The sequence below is a fragment of the Aristolochia californica genome, unplaced genomic scaffold (assembly GCF_029961685.1).
Source record: "Aristolochia californica isolate CCGP_79_NKW_82.1479 unplaced genomic scaffold, dmAriCali1.0.hap1 SCAF_3, whole genome shotgun sequence".
Classification (NCBI taxonomy): Eukaryota; Viridiplantae; Streptophyta; class Magnoliopsida; order Piperales; family Aristolochiaceae; genus Aristolochia; species Aristolochia californica.
This window is the reverse complement of record NW_027181992.1, coordinates 36,925,416-36,948,082: the sequence shown is the minus strand read 5'-3', so window position 1 is coordinate 36,948,082 and position 22,667 is coordinate 36,925,416. Positions and strand designations below refer to the sequence as shown.

The following is a 22,667-nucleotide window of genomic DNA, read 5'->3' as shown; positions in this document are numbered from 1 at the left end:
TGTCTAAATTTGTGCTTTTCCATTTTAGATGTATACTTTTCTCTTAAATATAAACTTGAGTTATCTCTCATAAACAAAAATTTTGGAGAAAACAATTTAAAACATGTAAAGAAAATTTATTCACACGGAACAAATGAACACAAAAGTTTTGTTATCCAAATTTGGGAAATTCAACCAATTCAACCCTAATAGCTTGGAATTTTTTGAGAAAGAGATTTCTAATTGATCCATAATGTGTTTTGAACATGGATATTGCATGCTTGAAGCATGTTAAAGACGCAAATGATTGCAAAACCTAAGATATAAAAACAAAAGAGAGTTTAAAATCCCTAAAACTTACACACACTTTTTGGAATTATCTCTGTCTAAATTTGTGCATTTCCATTTTAGATGTTTACTTTTCTCTTAAATATAAACTTGAGTTATCTCTCATAAACAAAAATATAAGAAGGAAAATATATCATAGTAAAATGAAAATTTTAGAGAAAAAAATTTCAAACAAAAACAAATGTAAGTGATGAAAATTTATTCACACACTAGAAATGAACTGAAAATTTTTGTGATCGGAGTTTGGGTAATTCCACCAGTTCAACCCTAATAGCTTAGCATTTTGGGAGAAAGAGATTTCTAACTGATCCAACACATGTTTTAAACATGGATATAGTATGCTTGAAGCATGTTAAAGACGCAAATGATTGCAAAACCTAAGATACAAAAACTGAAGAGAGTTTGCAATCCTTAAAAATTATAGACACTTTTTGGAGTTATCTCTGACCAAATTTGTGCATTTCAATTTTTGATGTATACTTTTCTCTTAAATATAAACTTGAGTTATCTAACGTAATAAAAAATATAAGAAGGAAAATAGATCACAGTAAATAAAAACTTTTAGACAAAAAAATTTAAAACAAAGACAAATGTAAGCGAAGAAAATAAATTTATTCACACACTAATAATGAATAGAATAGTTTTGTTATCAGAGTTTGCGTAATTCTACCAGTTCATCCCTAATACCTTGGAATTTTGTGAGAAAGAGATTTCTAATTGATCCAACACATGTTTTAAACATGGATATTGCATGCTTGAAACATGTTAAAGACGCAAATGATTGCAAAACCTAAGATATAAAAACTGAAGTGAGTTTACAATCTCTAAAAATTACAGACACAATTTGGATTTATCTCTGTCTAAATTTGTGCATGTCCATTTTATATGTATACTTTTCTCTTAAATATAAACTTGTGTTATCTCTTGTAAAAAACAGTACAATAAGGCAAATAAGTCACAATTCATTGAAAATTTTAGGGAAAAAAATTTAAAACAAAAACAAAAGTAAGTGAAAAAAATTTATTCACACACCACAATTGAGCACAAAAGTTTTGTTATCCAAGTTTGGGAAATTCCACCACTTCAACTCTAATAGCTATGAATTTTGTGACAAACAGATTTCTAATTGATCCTACACATGTTTTAAACATGCATATTGCATGCTTGAAGCATGTAAAAGATGCAAATGACTGCAAAACTTAAGATATAAAAAATGAAGAGAGTTTACAATCCCTAAAAATTACAGAAACTTTTTGGAATTATCTCTTTCTAAATTTGTGCATTTCCATTTTAGATGTATACTTTTCTCTTAAATATAAGCTTGAGTTATCTCTCGTAAACAAAAATATTAGATGGCAAATAGATCACAGAAAAAATAAATTTTTTGAGAAAATAATTTAAAACAAGTAAAGAAAATTTATTCACACAGCATAAATAAACACAAAAGTTTTTGTATCCAAGTTAGGGAAATTCCACTAGTTCAACCCTACTAGCTTGGAATTTTGTGAGAAAGAGATTTTAATAGATCCATAATGTGTTTCAAACTTGGATATTGCATGCTTGAAGCATGTTAAAGATGCAAATGATTGCAAAACCTAAGATATAAAAACTGAAGAGAGTTTACAATCCCTAAATATAACAGACACTTTTTGGAATTCTCTCTGTCTAATTTTGTGCATTTCCATTTTAGATGTATTCTTTTCTCTTAAATATAAACTTGAGTTATCGCTTGTAAACAAAAATATAAGACGACAAAACAGAACACTAAAAAAAAACAAAATTTAGAGAAAAATTTAAAACAAAAACAAATGTTAGTGAAGAAAATTTAGTCACACAGCTAAAATGAACACATACGTTTTGTTATCCTAGTTTGGGAAATTCCACAAGTTCAACCCTAATAGCTTGTCATTTTGAGAGAAAGAGATTTCTAATTTATCCAACACATGTTTTAAACGTGGATAGTGCATGCCTTATACATGTTAAAGACACAAATGTTTGCAAAACCTATGATATAAAAACTGAAGAGAGTTTACATTCCCTAAAAATTATAGACACTTTTTTGAATTATCTCTGTCTAAATTTGTGCATTTCCATTTTAGATGTATACTTTTCTCTTAAATATAAACTTGAGTTATCTCTCGTAAACAAAAATATAAGAAGGCAAATAGATCACAGTAAAATGAAAATTTTAGAGAAAAAAACAAAACAAAAAACAAATGTAAATGAAAAAAATTTATTCACACACCACAAATGAACACAAAATTTTTGTGATCAGAGTTTGGGTAAGTCCTCCAGTTCAACCGTAAGAGCATGGATTTTTCTGAGAATGAGATTTCTAATTGATCTCACACATGTTTTATACATGGATATTGCATGCTTGAAGCATGTTAAAGACGCAAATGATTACAAAACCTAAGATACAAAAACCAAAGAGAGTTTACAATCCCTAAAAATTACAGACACTTTTTGGAATTATCTCTGACCAAATTTGTGCATTTCAATTTTTGATGTATACTTTTCTCTTAAATATAAACTTGAGTTATCTAACGTAACAAAAAATATAAGAAGGCAAATAGATCACAGTAAATAAAAAATTTTAGACAAAAATATTTAAACAAAAACAAATGTAAGCGAAGAAAATTTATTCACACACTAATAATGAATAGAATAGTTTTGTCATCAGAGTTTGCATAATTCTACCAGTTCATCCCTAATAGCTTGGAATTTTGTGGGAAGGAGATTTCTAAATGATCCAACACATGTTTTAAACATGGATATTGCATGCTTGAAGCATGTTAAAGACGCAAATGATTGCAAAACCTAAGATATAAAAACTGAAGTGAGTTTACAATCCCTAAAAATTACAGACACAGTTTGGATTTATCTCTGTCTAAATTTGTGCATTTCCATTTTATATATATACTTTTCTCTTAAATATAAACTTGTGTTATCTCTCGTAAAAAACAGTACAATAAGGCAAATAAGTCACAATTCATTGAAAATTTTAGGGAAAAAAATTTAAAACAAAAACAAAAGTAATTGAAAAAAATTTATTCACACACCACAATTGAGCACAAAAGTTTTGTTATCCAAGTTTGGGAAATTCCACCACTTCAACTCTAATAGCTATGAATTTTGTGACAAACAGATTTCTAATTGATCCTACACATGTTTTAAACATGCATATTGCATGCTTGAAGCATGTTAAAGATGCAAATGACTGCAAAACATAAGATATAAAAACTGAAGAGAGTTTACAATCCCTAAAAATTACAGAAACTTTTTGGAATTATCTCTTTCTAAATTTGTGCATTTCTATTTTAGATATATACTTTTCTCTTAAATATAAACTTGAGTTATCTCTTGTAAACAAAAATATTAGACGGCAAATAGATCACAGAAAAAATAAAATTTTTGAGAAAATAATTTAAAACAAGTAAAGAAAATTTATTCACATAGCACAAATGAACACAAAAGTTTTTGTATCCAAGTTAGGGAAATTCCACTAGTTCAACCCTACTAGCTTGGAATTTTGTGAGAAAGAGATTTCTAATAGATCCATAATGTGTTTTAAACTTGGATATTGCATGCTTGAAGCATGCTAAAGATGCAAATGATTGCGAAACCTAAGATATAAAAACTGAAGAGAGTTTACAATCCCTAAAAATAACAGACACTTTTTGGAATTCTCTCTGTATAATTTTGTGCATTTCCATTTTAGATGTATTCTTTTCTATTAAATATAAACTTGAGTTATCTCTCGTAAACAAAAATATCAGACGGCAAAATAGAACACTGAAAAAAAATTTTAGAGAAAAATTTAAAACGAAAACAAATGTTAGTGAAGAAAATTTATTCACACAACTAAAATGAACACATACGTTTTGTTATCCAAGTTTGGGAAATTCCACAAGTTCAACCCTAATAGCTTGGCATTTTGAGAGAAAGAGATTTCTAATTTATCCAACACTTGTTTTAAACACGGATAGTGCATCCCTTAAACATGTTAAAGACACAAATGTTTGCAAAACCTATGACATAAAAACTAAAGAGAGTTTACATTCCCTAAAAATTACAGACACTTTTTGGAATTGTCTCTGTCTAAATTTGTGCATTTCCATTTTAGATGTATACTTTTCTCTTTAATATAAACTTGAGTTATCTCTCGTAAACAAAAATATAAGAAGGCAAATAGATCACAGTAAAATGAAAATTTAAGAGAAAAAAATTAAAAAAAAATGTAAATGAAAAAAATTTATTCACACACCACAAATGAACACAAAAGTTTTGTGATCAGAGTTTGGGTAAGTCCTCCAGTTCAACCGTAAGAGGTTGGATTTTTCTGAGAATGAGATTTCTAATTGATCCCACACATGTTTTAAACATGGATATTGCATGCTTGAAGAATGTTAAAGATGCAAAAGATTACAAAACCTAAGATACAAAAACAGAAGAGAGGTTACAATCCCTAAAAATTATAGACACTTTTTGGAATTATCTCTGACCAAATTTGTGCATTTCAATTTTTGATGTATACTTTTCTCTTAAATATAAACTTGAGTTATCTAATGTAATAAAAAATATAAGAAGGCAAATAGATCACAACAAATAAAAAATTTTAGACAAAAATATTTAAAACAAAAACAAATGTAAGCGAAGAAAATTTATTCACACAGTAATAATGAATAGAATAGTTTAGTTACCAGAGTTTGCGTAATTCTACCAGTTCATCCCTAATAGCTTGGAATTTTGTGAGAAAGAGATTTCTAATTGATCCAACACATGTTTTAAACATGGATATTGCATGCTTGAAGCATGTTAAAGACGCAAATGATTGCAAAACCTAAGATATAAAAACTGAAGAGAGTTTACAATCCCTAAAAATTACAGAAACTTTTTGGAATTATCTCTTTCTAAATTTGTGCATTTCTATTTTAGATGTATAATTTTCTCTTAAATATAAACTTGAGTTATCTCTCGTAAACAAAAATATTAGACGGCAAATAGATCACAGAAAAAATAAAATTTTTGAGAAAATAATTTAAAACAAGTAAAGAAAATTTATTCACACAGCACAAATGAACACAAAAGTTTTTGTATCCAAGTTAGGGAAATTCCACTAGTTCAAACCTACTAGCTTGGAATTTTGTGAGAAAGAGATTTCTAATAGATCCATAATGTGTTTTAAACTTGGATATTGCATGCTTGAAGTATGATAAAGATGCAAATGATTGCAAAACCTAAGATATAAAAAATAAAGAGAATTTACAATCCCTAAAAATAACAGACACTTTTGGGAATTCTCTCTGTCTAATTTTGTGCATTTCCATTTTAGATGTATTCTTTTCTCTTAAATATAAACTTGAGTTATCTCTTGTACACAAAAATATAAGAAGGCAAAATAGAACAGAAAAAACAAAATTTTAGAGAAAAAATTTAAAACAAAACAAATGTTAGTGAAAAAAATTTATTCACAGCGCTAAAATGAACACATACGTTTTGTTATCCAAGTTTGGGAAATTCCACAAGTTCTACCCTAATAGCTTGGCATTTTGAGAGAAAGAGATTTCTAATTTATCCAACACATGTTTTAAACATGGATAGTGCATGCCTTAAACATGTTAAAGACACAAATCTTTGCAAAACCTATGATATAAAAACTAAAGAGAGTTTACATTCCCTAAAAATTACAACTTATGTTTTAAACATAGATATTGGATGCTGGAACCATGTTAAAGATGCAAATTATTGCAAAACCTAAGATATAGAAACTGAAGAGAGTTTACAACCCCAAAAAATTGCAGACACTTTTTGGAATTATCTCTGTATAAATTTGTGCAATTCCATTTTAGATGTTTACTTTTCTCTTAAATATAAACTCGAGTTATCTCTCGTAAACTAAAATATAAGAAGGCAAATAAATAATAAAAAATGAAAATTTTACAGAAAAAAATTTAATACAAAAACAAATTTAAGTGAAGAAAATTTATTTACTCACGAGAAATCAACTCAAAAGTTTTGTGATCGGAGTTTGGCTAATTCCACGAGTTCAACCCTAATAGCTTGGCATTTTGTGAGAAAGAGATTTCTAACTGATCCAACACATGTTTTAAACATGGATATAGTATGCTTGAAGCATGTTAAAGACACAAATGATTGCAAAACCTAAGATAAAAAAACTAAAGAGAGTTTACAATCCCTAAAAATTACAGGAACTTTTTGGAATTATCTCTGACCAAATTTGTGCATTTCCCTTTTTGATGTATACTTTTCTCTTAAATATAAACTTGAGTTATCTAACGTAGTAAAAAATATAAGAAGGCAAATAGATCACACTCAATACAAAATTTTAGAGAAAAATATTTAAAACAAAAACAAATGTAAGCGAAGAAAATTTATTCACACACTAATAATGAATAGAATAGTTTTGTTATCAGAGTTTGGGTAATTCTACCAGTTCATCCCTAATAGCTTGGAATTTTGTGAGAAAGAGATTTCTAATTGATCCAACACATGTTTTAAACATGGATATTGCATGCCTTAAACATGTTAAAGACGCAAATGTTTGCAAAACCTAAGATATAAAAACTGAAAAGAATTTAGAATTCCTAAAAATTACAGACACTTTTTGGAATTATCTCTGTCTAAATTTGTGCATTTCTATTTTAGATGTAATGTTTTCTCTTAAATATAAACTTGTGTTATCTGTCTTAAACAACAGTATAAGAAGGCAAATAAGTCACAGTACATTAAAACTTTTAGGGAAATAAATTTAAAACAAAAACAAAAGTAAGTGAAAAAATTTATTCACACACCACAAATGAACAACAAAGTTTTGTTATCCATGTTTGGGAAATTCCACCAGTTCAACTCTAGTAGCTTGGAATTTTTTGAGAAAGAGATTTCTAATTGATCCCACACATGTTTTAAACATGGATATTGCATGCTTGAAGAACGTTAAAGATGCAAATGATTGCAAACCTAAGATATAAAAACTGAAGAGAGTTTACAATCCCTCAAAATTACAAACATTTTTTGTAATTATCTCTGTCTAAATTTGTGCATTTCCATTTTAGATGTATACTTTTCTCTTAAATATAAACTTGAGTTATCTCTCGTAAACATGAATTTAAGACTGCAAAATAGAACAATGAAAAATAAAAAATTTAGAGAAAAAAAATTTAAAACAAAAAAAATGTAAGTGAAGAAAATTTATTCACACAACACAAATGAGCACAAAATTTTTGTTATCAGAGTTTGGGAAATTCCACCAGTTCAACCCTAATAGCTTCAAATTTTGTGCGAAAGAGATTTCTAATTGATCCTACACATGTTTTCAACATGGATATTGCATGCTTGAAGCATGTTAAAAATGAAAATGATTGCAAAACCTATGATATAAAAACTAAAGAGAGTTTACATACCCTAAAAATTACAGACACTTTTTGGAATTATCTGTATTTAAATTTGTGCATTTCCATTTTAGATGTATACTTTTCTGTTAAATATAAACTTGAGTTATCTCTCGTAAACAAAAATATTAGACAACAAATAGATCACAGAAAAAAGAAAATTTTAGAGAAAAAAATTTAAAACAAGTAAAGAAAATTTATTCACACTGCACAAATGAACACAAAAGTTTTGTTATCCAAAGTTTGGGAAATTTCACCAGTTCAACCCTAATAGCTTGGAATTTTGTGAGAAAGAGATTTCTAATTGATCCAAATGTGTATTAAACATGGATATTGGATGCTGGAAGCATGTTAAAGACGCAAATGATCACAAAACCTAAGATATAGAAACAGAAGAGAGTTTATCATCCCAAAAAATTACAGACACTTTTTGGAATTATCTCTTTCTAAATTTGTACATTTCCACTTTAGATGTATACTTTTCTTTTAAATATAAACTTGTGTTATCTTTCATAAACAACATTATAAGAAGGCAAATAGGTCACAGTACACAGAAAATTTTAGGGAAAAAATTAAAAACAAAAAGAAAAGTAAGTGAAAAAAATTTATTCACACACCACAAATGAACTTTGTTATCCAAGTTTCGGAAATTCCACCAGTTAAACTCTCATAGCTAGGAGTTTTGTGAGAAAGAAATTTCTAAATTATACTACACAGGTTTTACACATGGATATTGCATGCTTGAAGCATGTTAAAGATGCAAATGATTGCAAAACCTAAGATATAAAAACCAAAGAGAGTTTACAATCCTTATAAATTACATACACTTTTTGGAATTATCTCTGTCTAAATTTGTGCGTTTCCATTTTATATCAATACCTTTCTCTTAAATATAAACCTCAGTTATCTCACGTATTCAAAAATATAAGAAGGCAAATAGATCATAGTAAAACGAAAATTTTGGAGAAAAAAATTTAAAACAAAAACTAATGTAAGTGAAGAGAATTTATTCACACACCACAAATGAACAGAATAGTTTTGTTATTAGAGTTTGAGAAATTCCACCAGTTCAACCCTAATAGCTTGGAATTTTGTGAGAAAGAGGTTTCTAATTGATCGAACACATGTTTTAAACATGGATACTTGCGTTAAACATGTTACTGACGAAATGTTTGCAAAACCTAACATATAAAAACTGAAGAGAGTTTACAATCTCTCAAAATTACAGACACTTTTTGGAATTATCTCTGTCTAAATTTGTGCATTTCCATTTTAGATGTGTACATTTCTCTAAAATATAAACTTGTGTTATCTCTCGTAAACAACAATATAAGAAGGCAAATAAGTCACAGTACATTGAAAATTTTAGGAAAAAAATTTAAAACAAAAAAAAGTAAGTGAAAAAATTTTATTCACACACCACAAATGATTACAAAAGTTGATTACCCATGTTTGGGAAATTCCACCAGTTCAACTCTAATAGCTTGGAATTTTGTGAGAAAGAGATTTCTAATTGATCATACACATGTTTTAAACATGGATATTGCATGCTTGAAGCATGTTAAAGATGCAAATGATAGCAAAACCTACGATATAAAAACTGAAGAGAGTTTACAATCCCTAAAAATTACAGACACTTTTTTTGAATTATCTCTATCCAAATTTCTGAATTTCTGTTTTAGATGTATACTTTTCTCTTAAATATAAACTTGAGTTATCTCTCATAAACAAAAATATAAGAAGGAAAATAGATCACAGTAAAATGAAAAATTTCGCGAAAACAATTATAAAAAAAAAACTAATGTAAGTGAAAAAAATTTATTCACACACCACAAACGAACACAAAAGTTTTGTGATCAGAATTTGGGTAAGTCCTCCAGTTCAACCGTAAGAGCATGGATTTTTCTGAGAATGAGATTTCTAATTGATCCCACACATGTTTTAAACATGGATATAGCATGCTTGAAGCATCTTAAAGACCGAAATGATTACAAAACCTAAGATACAAAAACAGAAGAGAGTTTACAATCCCTAAAAATTATAGACACTTTTTGGAATTGTCTATGACTAAATTTGTACATTTCCATTATTGATGTATACTTTTCTCTTCTATATAAACTTGAGTTATCTCTCGTAAACAAAAATATAAGATGGCAAATAGATAATTGAAAAAAGAAAATTTTAGAGAAAAAAATTTAAAACAAAAACAAAGTAAGTGAACAAAATTTATTCACACACCACAAATGAACACAAAAGTTTTGTTATCAGAGTTTTGGGAAATTCCACCAGTTCAACCCTAATAGCTTGGAATTTTTCTAATTGATCCTTCACATGTTTTAAACATGGATATTGCATGCTTGAAGCATGTTAAAGATGAAAATGATTTCAAAACCTATGATATAAAAATCGAAGAGAGTTTACAATCCCTAAAAATTACAGACACTTTTTGGAATTATCTCTGTCTTAATTTGTGTATTTTCGTTTTAGATGTATACTTTTCTCTTAAATATAAACTTGAGTTATCTCTCGGAAAAAAAATAAAAGATGGCAAATAGATCACAGAAAAAAAGAAAATTTTAGAGAAAAAAATTTAAAACAAGTAAAAAAATTTTATTTGCACAGCACAAATGAACACAAAAGTTTTGTTATTCAAGTTGGGGAAATTCCACCAGTTAAACCCTAATAGCTTGGAATTTTGTGAGAAAGAGATTTCTAAATGATCCAACTTGTGTTTTAAACATGGATATTGGATACTTGAAGCATGTTAAAGACGCATATGATTGCAAAACCTAAGATATAGAAACTGAAGAGAGTTTACAATCCCAAAAAATTGCAGACACTTTTTGGAATTATCTCTGTCTCAATTTGTGAAATTCCATTTTAGATGTTTACTTTTCTCTTAAATATAAACTCAAGTTATCTCTCGTAAGCTAAAATATAAGAAGGCAAATAAATCATAGTAAAGTGAAAATTTTAGAGAAAAAAATTTAATACAAAAATAAATGTAAGTGAAGAAAATTTATTCACTCACCAGAAATGAACTCAAAAGTTTTGTGATCGGAGTTTGGCTAATTCCACAAGTTCAACCCTAATAGCTTGGCATTTTGTGAGAAAGAGGTTTCTAACTGATCCAACACATGTTTTAAACATGGATATAGTATGCTTGAAGCATGTTAAAGACGCAAATGATTGCAAAACCTAAGATACAAAAACTGAAGAGAGTTTACAATCCCTAAAAATTATAGACACTTTTTGGAATTATCTCTGACCAAATTTGTGCATTTCTATTTTTGATGTATACTTTTCTCTTAAATATAAACTTTAGTTATCTAACGTAGTAAAAAATATAAGAAGGCAAATAGATCACACTCAATACAAAATTTTAGAGAAAAAAATTTAAAACAAAAACAAATGTAAGCGAAGAAAATTTATTCACACACTAATAATGAATAGAATAGTTTTGTTATCAGAGTTTGGGTAATTCTACCAGTTTATCTCTAATACCTTGGAATTTTGTGAGAAAGAGATTTCTAATTGATCCAACACATGTTTAAAACATGGATATTGCATGCCTTAAACATGTTAAAGACACAAATGTTTGCAAAACCTAAGATATAAAAATTGAAAAGAATTTAGAATTCCTAAAAATTACATACACGCTTTGGAATTATCTCTGTCTAAATTTGTGCATTTCTATTTTAGATTATTGTTTTCTCTTAAATATAAACTTGTGTTATCTATTGTAAACAACAGTATAAAAAGGCAAATAAGTCACAATACATTTAAAAATTTTAGGGAAATAATATAAAACAAAAACAAAAGTAAGTGAAAAAAATTTATTCACACACCACAAATGAACAACAAAGTTTTGTTATCCATGTTTGGGAAATTCCACCAGTTCAACTCTAGTAGCTTGGAATATTTTGAGAAAGAGATTTCTAATTGATCCTACACATGTTTTAAACATGGATATTGCATGCTTGAAGCATGTTAAAGATGTAAAGGATTGCAAACCTAAGATATAAAAAATGAAGAGAGTTTACTATCCCTCAAAAGTACAGACATTTTTTGGAATTATCTCTGTCTAAATTTGTGCATTTCCATTTTAGAAGTATACTTTTCTCTTAAATATAAACTTGAGTTATCTCTCGTAAACATAAATTTAAGACCGCAAAATAGAACAATGAAAAATAAAAAATTTAGAGAAAAAATTAAAAACAAAAAAAAATGTAAGTGAAGAAAATTTATTCACAAACCACAAATGAACACAAAAGTTTTGTTATCAGAGTTTGGGAAATTCCACCAGTTCAACCCTAATAGCTTCGAAATTTTGTGAGAAAGAGATTTGTAATTGATCCTACACATGTTTTCAACATGGATATTGCATGCTTGAAGCATGTTAAAAATGAAAATGATTACAAAACCTATGATATAAAAACTAAAGAGAGTTTACATACCCTAAAAATTACAGACACTTTTTGGAATTATCTGTATTTAAATTTGTGCATTTCCGTTTTAGATGTATACTTTTCTGTTAAATATAAACTTGAGTTATATCTCGTAAACAAAAATATTAGACAGCAAATAGATCACAGAAAAAATAAAATTTTAGAGAAAAAAATTTAAAACAAGTAAAGAAAATTTATTCACACTGCACAAATGAACACAAAAGTTTTGTTATCCAAGTTTGGAAAATTTCATCAGTTCAACCCTAATAGCTTGGAATTTTGTGAGAAAGAGATTTCTAATTGATCCAAGATGTGTATTAAACATGGATATTGGATGCTGGAAGCATGTTAAAGACGCAAATGATTGCAAACCCTAAGATATAGAAACTGAAGAGAGTTTTTAATCCCAAAAAATTACAGACACTTTTATGAATTATCTCTGTCTAAATTTGTGCATTTCCACCTTAGATGTACACTTTTCTCTTAAATATAAACTTGTGTTATCTTTCGTAAACAACAGTATAAGAAGGCAATTAAGTCACAGTACATTAAAAATTTTAGGGAAAAAATTAAAAACAAAAAGAAAAGTAAGTGAAAAAAATTTATTCTCACACTACAAATGAACTTTGTTATCCAAGTTTGGGAAATTCCACCAGTTAAACTCCCATAGCTAGGAATTTTGTGAGAAAGAAATTTCTAATTGATCCTACACATGTATTACACATGGATATAGCATGCTTGAAGCATGTTAAAGATGCAAATGATTGCAAAACCTAAGATATAAAAACCAAAGAGAGTTTACAATCCTTAAAAATTTCAAACACTTTCTGGAATTATCTCTGTCTAAATTTGTGCGTTTCCATTTTAGATGAATACTTTTCTCTTAAATATAAACTTGAGTTATCTCACGTATTAAAAAATATAAGAAGGCAAATAGATCATAGTAAAACGAAAATTTTGGAGAAAAAAAATTAAAACAAAAACTAATGTAAGTGAAGAGAATTTATTCACACACCACAAATGAACAGAATAGTTTTGTTATCAGAGTTTGGGAAATTCCACCAGTTCAACCCTATAGCTTGGAATTTTGTGAGAAAGAGGTTTCTAATTGATCCAACACATGTTTTAAACATGGATATTGCTTGCGTTAAACATGTTACTAACGAAATGTTTGCAAAACCTAAGATATAAAAACTGAAGAGAGTTTACAATCCCTCAAAATTACAGACACTTTTTGGAATTATCTCTGTCTAAATTTGTGCATTTCCATTTTAGATGTGTAATTTTCTCTAAAATATAAACTTGTGTTATCTCTCGTAAACAACAGTATAAGAAGGCAAATAAGTCACAATACAATGAAAATTTTAGAAAAAATATTTAAAACAAAAAAAAGTATGTGAAAAAAATTTATTCACACACCACAAATGATTACAAAAGTTGATTACCCAAGTTTGGGAAATTCCACCTGTACAACTCTAATAGCTTGGAATTTTGTGAGAAAGAGATTTCTAATTGATCATACACATGTTTTAAACATGGATATTGCATGCTTGAAGCATGTTAAAGATGCAAATGATAGCAAAACCTAAGATATAAAACCCGAAGAGAGTTTACAATCCCTAAAAATTACAGACACATTTTTGAATTATCTCTGTCCAAATTTCTGAATTTCTGTTTTAGATGTATACTTTTCTCTTAAATATAAACTTGAGTGATCTCTTGTAAACAAAAATATAAGACGGCAAATAGATCACAGAAAAAAGAAAATTTTGGAGCAAAAAATTTAAACATGTTAAGAAAATTTATTCACACAGCACAAATGAACACAAACTTTTTGTTATCCACGTTTTGGGAATTCCACCAGTTCAACCATAATAGCTTGGAATTTTGTGACAAAGAGATTTCTAATTGATCCAACATGTGTTTTAAACATGGATGTTGCATGCTTAAAGCATGTTAAAGACGCAAATGATTGCAAAACCTAAGATATAAAATTTGAAGAGAGTTTACAATCCCTAAAAATTACAGAGACTTTCTGGAATTATGATAGATGCCATATTTTGACATGAGAACTAGGTTAATTATAATAGAATAACCTTTATAATTGTATTATAGGTAGTTACTTATCGGTTTTCAAATGAAATGAGCATTTATTGAATTTGGCATTAATCACTGTCGATATTGCATATTTCTCTCTCCTGAATTATATTTCATTATTTTTTAGTCTTATTTTTTCCTGAAATGCTTTTTATAGATTCAATTATGGAATTTCTGGAGAATTTGGGTGGAGAAGAAGATATTTACCAAAATGCCCTTAGTGAAATGGAGGTAATTTCTAGGGCAAATCGTTTTAAAATAAGAAAATCATATTTAAAGAAGAAGAGGGGCGTGAAGAAGGAGGGAGCGTAAAGAGAAGAGGGTAGAGACCAAAAGGGAGGACTTTGACCGGAAACAGGGGAGGACCCGAGAGGAGTTCCCCACCGCTGTTCGCCGGCCAAGACCTTTCGCCACCGTCGGCCACCGTCGTCCACCGTCGTCCACCACCATCAGGCAACCGAGAACAGACCCGAGGAGAGCTCGAGAGAGTCTCCGTCGCGGCGAGTTCGACGCTGCCATTCTTTGCTCGCCAGGCCGAGAGGGGATCCGAGAGGGCTTCTCCGGCGCCACTTCTTCTTTCTGACCATCCTCCGGCGTCGTTTACATATTCCGACCAGTCCCAAAGCCATTCCGACTCCAACCGAGACTCGAGAGAGCCGGTTAGAGAACGTCAGCTCTGTTTCGCTCTTCGCCGGACATTACCTCCGTCCGTCGGCTTCTAACCGTCGTCGCCGGCGTCGTCTCTACCTCCGGCCACTGACTATTGCTACCCGACGCCACCAATTTCCGGAAATCGCAGCACCTGTGAGAATGAGTTGCTGCCCGAGCGAGAGGAAGAAGAAGGGGAGTAATTCATCATTATTGAATTTATTTTTTATATGGTTTGAACTTAGGTTTTGAATGTTAATTGAATCTGATTTGATAATTAAGGTTTATTTAAGATTTGTTTTCTTGATAATTGATTAAATTATTTAATTAGGGTAAGATTATAATTGAGGTTAGATTTTGGTATTTTAATCCGATTTCTGTCTTTAACTCTAGGCGCCCGAGAGGGGCTAGACGCAAGGATTGAGAAATCCGGATTCGTGGTTACGTGGCGCTCGAGAGAGGCACGAATCACGGTAAAATCCAGAGTTGACGTTTCCTGTTGTGCAAGTAGTTAATTAAATTATTACTTGATAATTTAAGATATAATTAGTGATTATTTCATATTAATTCATCATATTTGGTTAGGCTAGTTGACTGAAGAATACACGAAATTCAATCCTCCCTGTGGATATGACCCTCGCTTACTGCTAGATTACATGAACGATTCGTACGCTTGCGAGGTATAAAAGTCGATGTAACTAAAATTCTACATCAAGTTTTTGGCGCCGTTGCCGGGGAGGCACGTATTAAGCGTATATCTTTGTTCTCCATAGTCTTAGGTTAGATTTTATTTTATTTTATTTTTGTTTTTATTTTTATTTTTTTTATTTTTTTTGCTTTCATAATTTTAGTTTGGTATTTTTTTTGAAATTATTTTTATTTCTTCTAGTTAGTTCATATTTTTAGTAGCGAGTTTGTTAGCTTAATTTGATAGTTCATTTTGTTTCTTTTTGTGTTTTTATGCACGGGCGCCGCTCCCTAGGTGGACCATTAGCTCCCTTTGTTGAAGAGGTAGAACATATTTGTAGGAAAACACCCGAAGTCAAGTTAGGAGCTACCATGGCCAATCAGGGCGAACCATTACAGTTACCTGCAGCAGGTGACCGTAGAGCCCTGAGGGATTATTCTATCCCATCCCACTTCACATCACCTTCTTGCATTATATTGCCACCCACTACTGCCGCCAGTTATGAGTTGAAACCGGGTGTGATCCAACTCCTCCCTACATTCTATGGGTTGGATAAGGAGGACCCATATTACCACATCAAGGAATTCTTAGATATTTGTGCAACTTTTAAATTCCAGAATTTCTCAGATGACTCTATCCGGTTAAAACTTTTTCCATTTTCACTTAAGGATAAGGCCAAGTCTTGGCTTAATTCCTTGGAGGTGGGCAGCATTACTTCATGGGACACGTTAGTCACAAAATTTTTGTCCAAGTACTTTCCCATTCAGAGAACTACAGCCCTCAGGAGAGAAATCTCCAACTTTATGCAGCAGGAGGGTGAACACTTTTATGAGGCTTGGGAGAAATGGAAGGATTTGATTCGTAGGTGTCCGCATCATGGGTTTGAGAAATGGCATTTAGTGCAATACTTTTATCAAGGTCTTACACCCCAGGTTAGATCCATGGTAGATGCAACGAGTGGTGGGAGTTTGATGGGTAAGAGTGCTAGTGAGGCGTGGGACTTCTTTGAAACATTGAGTGATCAATCTCAGCAATGGGGTTCGTCATTTAATGTTGATAGGAGATCCCACGAAACCAAAAGAGGGGGTCTCTACGAGGTTAGTGAAACACCTATGCTCATGGCCAAGATTGAGGGGTTGACTAGAAAAATTGATGCCCTTATGGTGTCCATGAGTTCACCTGCTCCTAACCCATCTACTGTCTGTGCCATATGCTCTGGTTCATCTCATCCCACACAAATGTGTCCATCTAGTTCATCCTACCTAGAGCTCATTGAGGACTTGAATGCAGTCCAGAATTTTCATAGACCAAACCGGAACGATCCTTTTTTAGAAACATATAATCCGAGTTGGGCTAGGCACCCAAATTTCTCATGGTCCAAGGGCACACAGGTTGGGGGTCCTCCAGGGTTTACTCAACCCCAAGCTCCGCGCCCACACTTCACCCAACAACCATTGATTCCACAAAAACCTTCACTTGAGGATACACTTCAATTATTCATGCAGAATACACAGTCCTCCATTGCCAAACTTGAAATGCAAGTGAGTCAGTTGGCCAGCCACATGAGTGAACAAGCACAAAATAGACTCCCGAGTCAAACCATTCCTAACGCCAAAATCACACATGAGAGTGAGTTGAGTTCCAAACCCCACTATGAGCAAGCAAAAGCCATAACCACCCATAGGAGTGGTCGTGAGTTGAACAATGGGGAAGGGACCACTAAGTCTAAGGAGTCAAAGGATGACAATGGGGACACATCATTGAGTGACGAACCTCCAAGTTCTCCACCAACAGCCAAGCAGATCCCTAACCAAGTCCCACTAGCTCCTTATCCGCAGAGGTTATCAGGCCCACCTAGGAAAGGAGATAGCATGCATGAAACGTTGGAACTGTTTAGTAAGGTTCACATTAACATTCCACTTCTTGATGCTATTAGGCAAGTCCCTGCCTATGCCCGATTTTTGAAAGACCTTTGTACACAGAAGAGAAAACAACATGTTAACAAAAAGGTCTTTCTTACTGAGAATGTAAGCTCAATTCTGAAGCACAACACTCCTCCTAAAGTTAAAGATCCTGGATGTCCCACAATTTCATGTGTCATTGTTGAACATACCATCCAGAGAGCTCTTCTTGACTTAGGAGCAAGTGTGAATTTGCTTCCTTTCTTTGTGTGCCAACAATTAGGTTTGGGGGAATTGAAGCCTACCCCCATCACACTTCAACTAGCTGACCGTTCTGTCAAGATACCACGAGGAATAGTTGAAGATGTTTTGATAAAAGTGGACAAATTTTTGTTCCCGGTTGATTTCATTGTTCTTGATACAGAACCAGTATTCAATGTGACCAACCAAATTCCTGTCATCCTAGGACGTCCCTTCTTAGCCACATCTAATGCTATCATTCATTGTAAAAGTGGTGAGTTGGAGTTGTCCTTTGGAAATTTTAAGGTCTCATTGAATGTATTTAATGCCGGGCACCACCCACTTGAGTCTGATGATCTGAGTCCTGCATTTAATATAGAAACTGTTATGCTTGATAACAAATCCACTCTTGAATCTTTTGAGTCTTGCATAACATCTTTAGACATGGACTATTTTGATGAGGAAACATATTTCCGAGAGGTTAATTCTTTACTCAATTCTGTACCTCTGTTGGAGGAAGCTTATGAGGTTATCACAACTGATCATCCATAGGATCTTCCTCTTGACTTAGACAAACCTCTCGAAACTTCCAAGCTAGATCTTAAGCCACTTCCTCCCACGTTGAAGTATGCGTTCTTGGGACCCATGAACTCATTACCAGTCATTATTTCCTCTGATTTGAGTATTGAGCAGGAGGAACAATTGACTGAAGTTTTACAAGCACACAGAGAGGCATTGGGGTGGACTCTTGATGCCTTAAAAGGGATTAGCCCCTCCATATGCATGCATCGTATTCATTTGGAGGAGGGGACTAAAGCCTCACGTGAGATGCAACGTAGGTTAAATCCCCATATGCTGGAGGTTGTGAGAGAAGAAGTCATTAGGTTGCTTGTGACAGGAATCATTTACCCTATTTCCTATAGCACCTGGGTGAGTCCAATTCAAGTTGTCCCTAAGAAAGGGGGGATAACAATAATGAAAAATGAGAGTGGTGAATTGATTCCCACAAGAACTACCACCAAGTGGCGTGTCTGCATTGACTATAGAAAACTTAATTCCGTCACTAGGAAGGATCACTTCCCACTACCTTTCATTGATCAGGTACTAGAGCGATTGGCCGACCACAATTTTTATTGCTTCTTAGATGGATACTCCGGCTACAATCAAATTCCCATTGCTCCAGAAGACCAGGAAAAGACCACATTCACGTGTCCGTTTGGCACCTATGCTTACAGACGCATGCCTTTTGGTGTATGCAATGCACCCGCCACTTTCCAACGGTGCATGATGAGTATTTTTTCTGACATGATTGGTGAATTTTTAGAGGTCTTTATGGATGACTTTTCTGTGTTTGGCTCTAGTTTTGATACATGTCTGTACAATCTTTCACTCGTATTGTCCCGTTGCATTAAGTCCAATTTAGTCTTGAATTGGGAGAAATGCCACTTCATGGTGAAAGAAGGAATTGTGTTAGGACATGTAGTGTCTGAGAGGGGTGTAGAAGTGGACAAAGCCAAGGTTGACCTAATTACCAATCTGCCACCACCTACTTCTGTGAAGGCAGTGCGTTCTTTCCTTGGCCATGCTGGGTTCTATAGGCGTTTCATTAAAGACTTTAGCAAAATTTCTCGTCCTTTGACGAATTTACTTGCTCAAGATGTTGCTTTTGCCTTTGATGATGCCTGTATTCATGCTTTTGAGACACTGAAGAAATGTTTGTCCACTGCACCCATTGTCCAACCCCCTATTTGATCTTTGCCTTTTGAGTTGATGTGTGATGCCTCTGACTATGCATTGGGGGCTGTTTTGGGGCAAAAGACGGATAGAATGCCCTGTGTCATTCAATATGCTAGCCGAACTCTTCATGATGCTCAATTGAATTATACTACCACTGAGAAGGAGTTGCTAGCTGTTGTGTTTGCCTTGAACAAATTCAGATCATATCTGTTAGGGTCAAAGGTTATAGTGTTCACTGATCATTCTGCTTTGAAGTACTTATTATCCATCAAGGACACTAAACCTCGCTTGATTAGATGGATCTTGCAATTGCAAGAATTTGACCTTGAGATTCGAGATAAGAAGGGTTGTGAGAATGTTGTTGCTGATCATCTATCTAGGATCTGTGTAGTACCTCAGGAAGGATTCCTTCCTTTAAATGATTCCTTCCCTGATGAACAACTTCTCCAAGTATCCCAGTTGCCTTGGTTTGCTGACATAGTCAACTATCTTGTAACTCATAAGATTCCTGATTATTGGAGTAAACAAGATAGGTTGAAATTCTTTTCCCAAGTCAAACATTTTTTTTGGGATGACCCTTATTTGTTCAAGGTGTGTTCTGACCAAGTCATTAGGCGTTGTGTACATGAGCAAAACTTTGCCAACATTCTTGAATTTTGTCATTCCCACGCATGTGGTGGACATTTTGGTGCTAGAAAGACCGCGGCTAAAGTCTTGCAATGTGGGTTCTATTGGCCTTCATTATTTAGAGATGCCCATGAGTTTTGTCAGGTGTGTGATAAATGCCAACGAACTGGTTGTTTGTCTAGGAAGAACATGATGCCTCTTAACCCCATTCTTATTGTTGAATTGTTTGATGTGTGGGGTATTGACTTCATGGGTCCTTTTCCTATCTCGTTCAGCTATCAATACATCCTTGTTGCTGTTGAATATGTCTCTAAATGGATTGAAGCTATATCATGTAAGACAAACGATCACAAAGTGGTGGTAAAGTTTTTAAAAGAAAATATCTTTAATCGATTTGGTACCCCGAGAGCGATCATCAGTGATGGGGGATCTCATTTTTGTAACAGAGCATTTGAGACCTTATTGAAGAAATATTCCATCACTCATCGGGTGTCCGCTCCGTACCACCCGCAAACTTGTGGTCAAGTGGAAATCTCTAATAGAGAGATCAAACGGATTTTGGAGAAGACGGTTCGCTTTGATAGGAAAGATTGGTCCACTCGATTGGACGATGCCTTATGGGCCTATCGAACTGCATATAAGACTCCTATTGGGATGTCTCCATTTCGCCTAGTATTCGGCAAAGCATGTCATCTACCTGTTGGAGCATAGAGCTTATTGGGCCATTAAGGCTTTAAATTTTGATTTAACTCAAGCGGGTGAGGAGAGAAAGTTGCAATTGAATGAGTTGGAAGAGATACGTCATGATGCTTATGAGAATGCCAAACTGTATAAGGAGCGAACAAAGCTTTTACATGATAAATCTATTTTTCGCAAGTCTTTTACTGTTGGGCAGAATGTTTTACTTTATAACTCACGATTGCATTTGTTTCCAGGGAAGCTAAGATCCAGGTGGTCCGGTCCATTTGAAGTTACACAGGTGTTTCCTCATGGCGCTATTGAGATCCGCAATCACGGAGACGGGTCGATCTTCAAAGTTAACGGTCAGAGGCTCAAACCGTATCTTGAGAATGTCCCCACACCAGAGGAGGTGATGGTGATTTTCTTGGAGGAACCTGTCATTTCATCTTGAATGCATCAGAGTCTTGCTTATGACTATAAACTTAGCACATTGTGGACAATCCCCACGTTTCTATCCCTTTGTACATTACAGTTTTATTTTTATTTTTATTTTTATTTTATTTTTTTTGGTTTATTCATACTCTCTTACCGGCTGAGAGCATAAATGGTTCCGATAGTCGATGACCAGACTTTTGGTCCCTAGTTTGAGAGGTCTGCACTCAAACAACCGTTCTGGGATTGACCAGTTCGATCTTGAAGTATTGAATGAAAACCTTATGGTGAGTAACTTAAGGACTTGTGTTCAGCGCGTGATTCCTGCTGCCTTCAGTGGCCAGGCACACGGAGATTTCTTCAAAGTGTGATGTGGGATAGCGGTTTCATCTACGGATGATTACCTACGGGTACGGCTGATACGAGTAAACCTTCTTCGAGGGAGACTATGTATCATTCCTGGGGGTCTTTATTATTCTTTTTTTTTGTAGTCGTTATAGTGTTTTAACTTTTCCCCATTGAGGACAATGTCAGGTTTAGGTTTGGGGGGGGGGGGGGGGGGAACGACTCTTTTATGTCTTAGCAATAATTTTCGTTTGATTTTTGTTCGTGTTTTTCAAATTACTCCTCTTAGTATGTGGTTAACATTAGTAGAGTTAAAATAAGTTGCTCAAATGTTTTTCAAAAATTTTCGTAAATTTGTGTAGAATATGCCTATTAGAAATCCGATATCATTTGTTGTGATTCATGAGAATTTAGTGGGATAGCTTCTTATTGCATTAGACTTGGAACTTAGTTGCAAAAGAGAACATGTAAATCTAGTGTTGATCTATGTTAGTCTGAATAGTCTTGTATGCCTGTTTGAAGTCATACCTCAGTAAAATGCCTTGTTGTAATGTATAAATGCAAATGGAAATGCTCTTGCTTGCAAAAGACAGATAACTTCAGAAACAGCCTGGGCAAACCCAGGGACATGCACCGGAACAGTGGGTTACTTAAAAATAAGTGCATGTGCAGTGAAGACGAATACAAAATGGTGGTAATACCAAAAGTATTCAGTGAAGAAAACAAAAAAAAATACAAATTACGTTGGTAATAGCAAAAGTGCGCTGGTAATAGCGAAAAATGATTTTAAATCTGGAAGCAATGAGTTTCCTTAACTTTGATGATGAATTGTAATTTGAAAGAAGTTACAAGTCAAGATTGAAATTGGTATATTTCTTTGGTGAGATTGTAAGACAACAGGCTTACTTTACTATTTTCTCTTAATTGTGATGTGACTAGGATTTTATTGTTATTTGCTGCCTCTTTGTTCTGTTGAAGTAATAGCTTATGGGTCACATTGGTTCAGGTGGAGTAACAACGAGTGTATTTGGATTGATAATAGGCTATCTTTTACACAGGTTTTAATATTTCGCAAGATCTCATA

At 32.8% G+C, this 22,667-nt stretch overlaps 1 non-coding gene across 1 annotated transcript; it reads right to left on the bottom strand.

The window, feature by feature from the left end:
* Positions 1 to 16,396: 16,396 nt before the first annotated feature.
* Positions 16,397 to 16,503, bottom strand: LOC137960692 (small nucleolar RNA R71). The gene has a single exon (XR_011114242.1). It is a non-coding gene; the product is annotated as a small nucleolar RNA R71 (small nucleolar RNA).
* Positions 16,504 to 22,667: the final 6,164 nt, after the last annotated feature.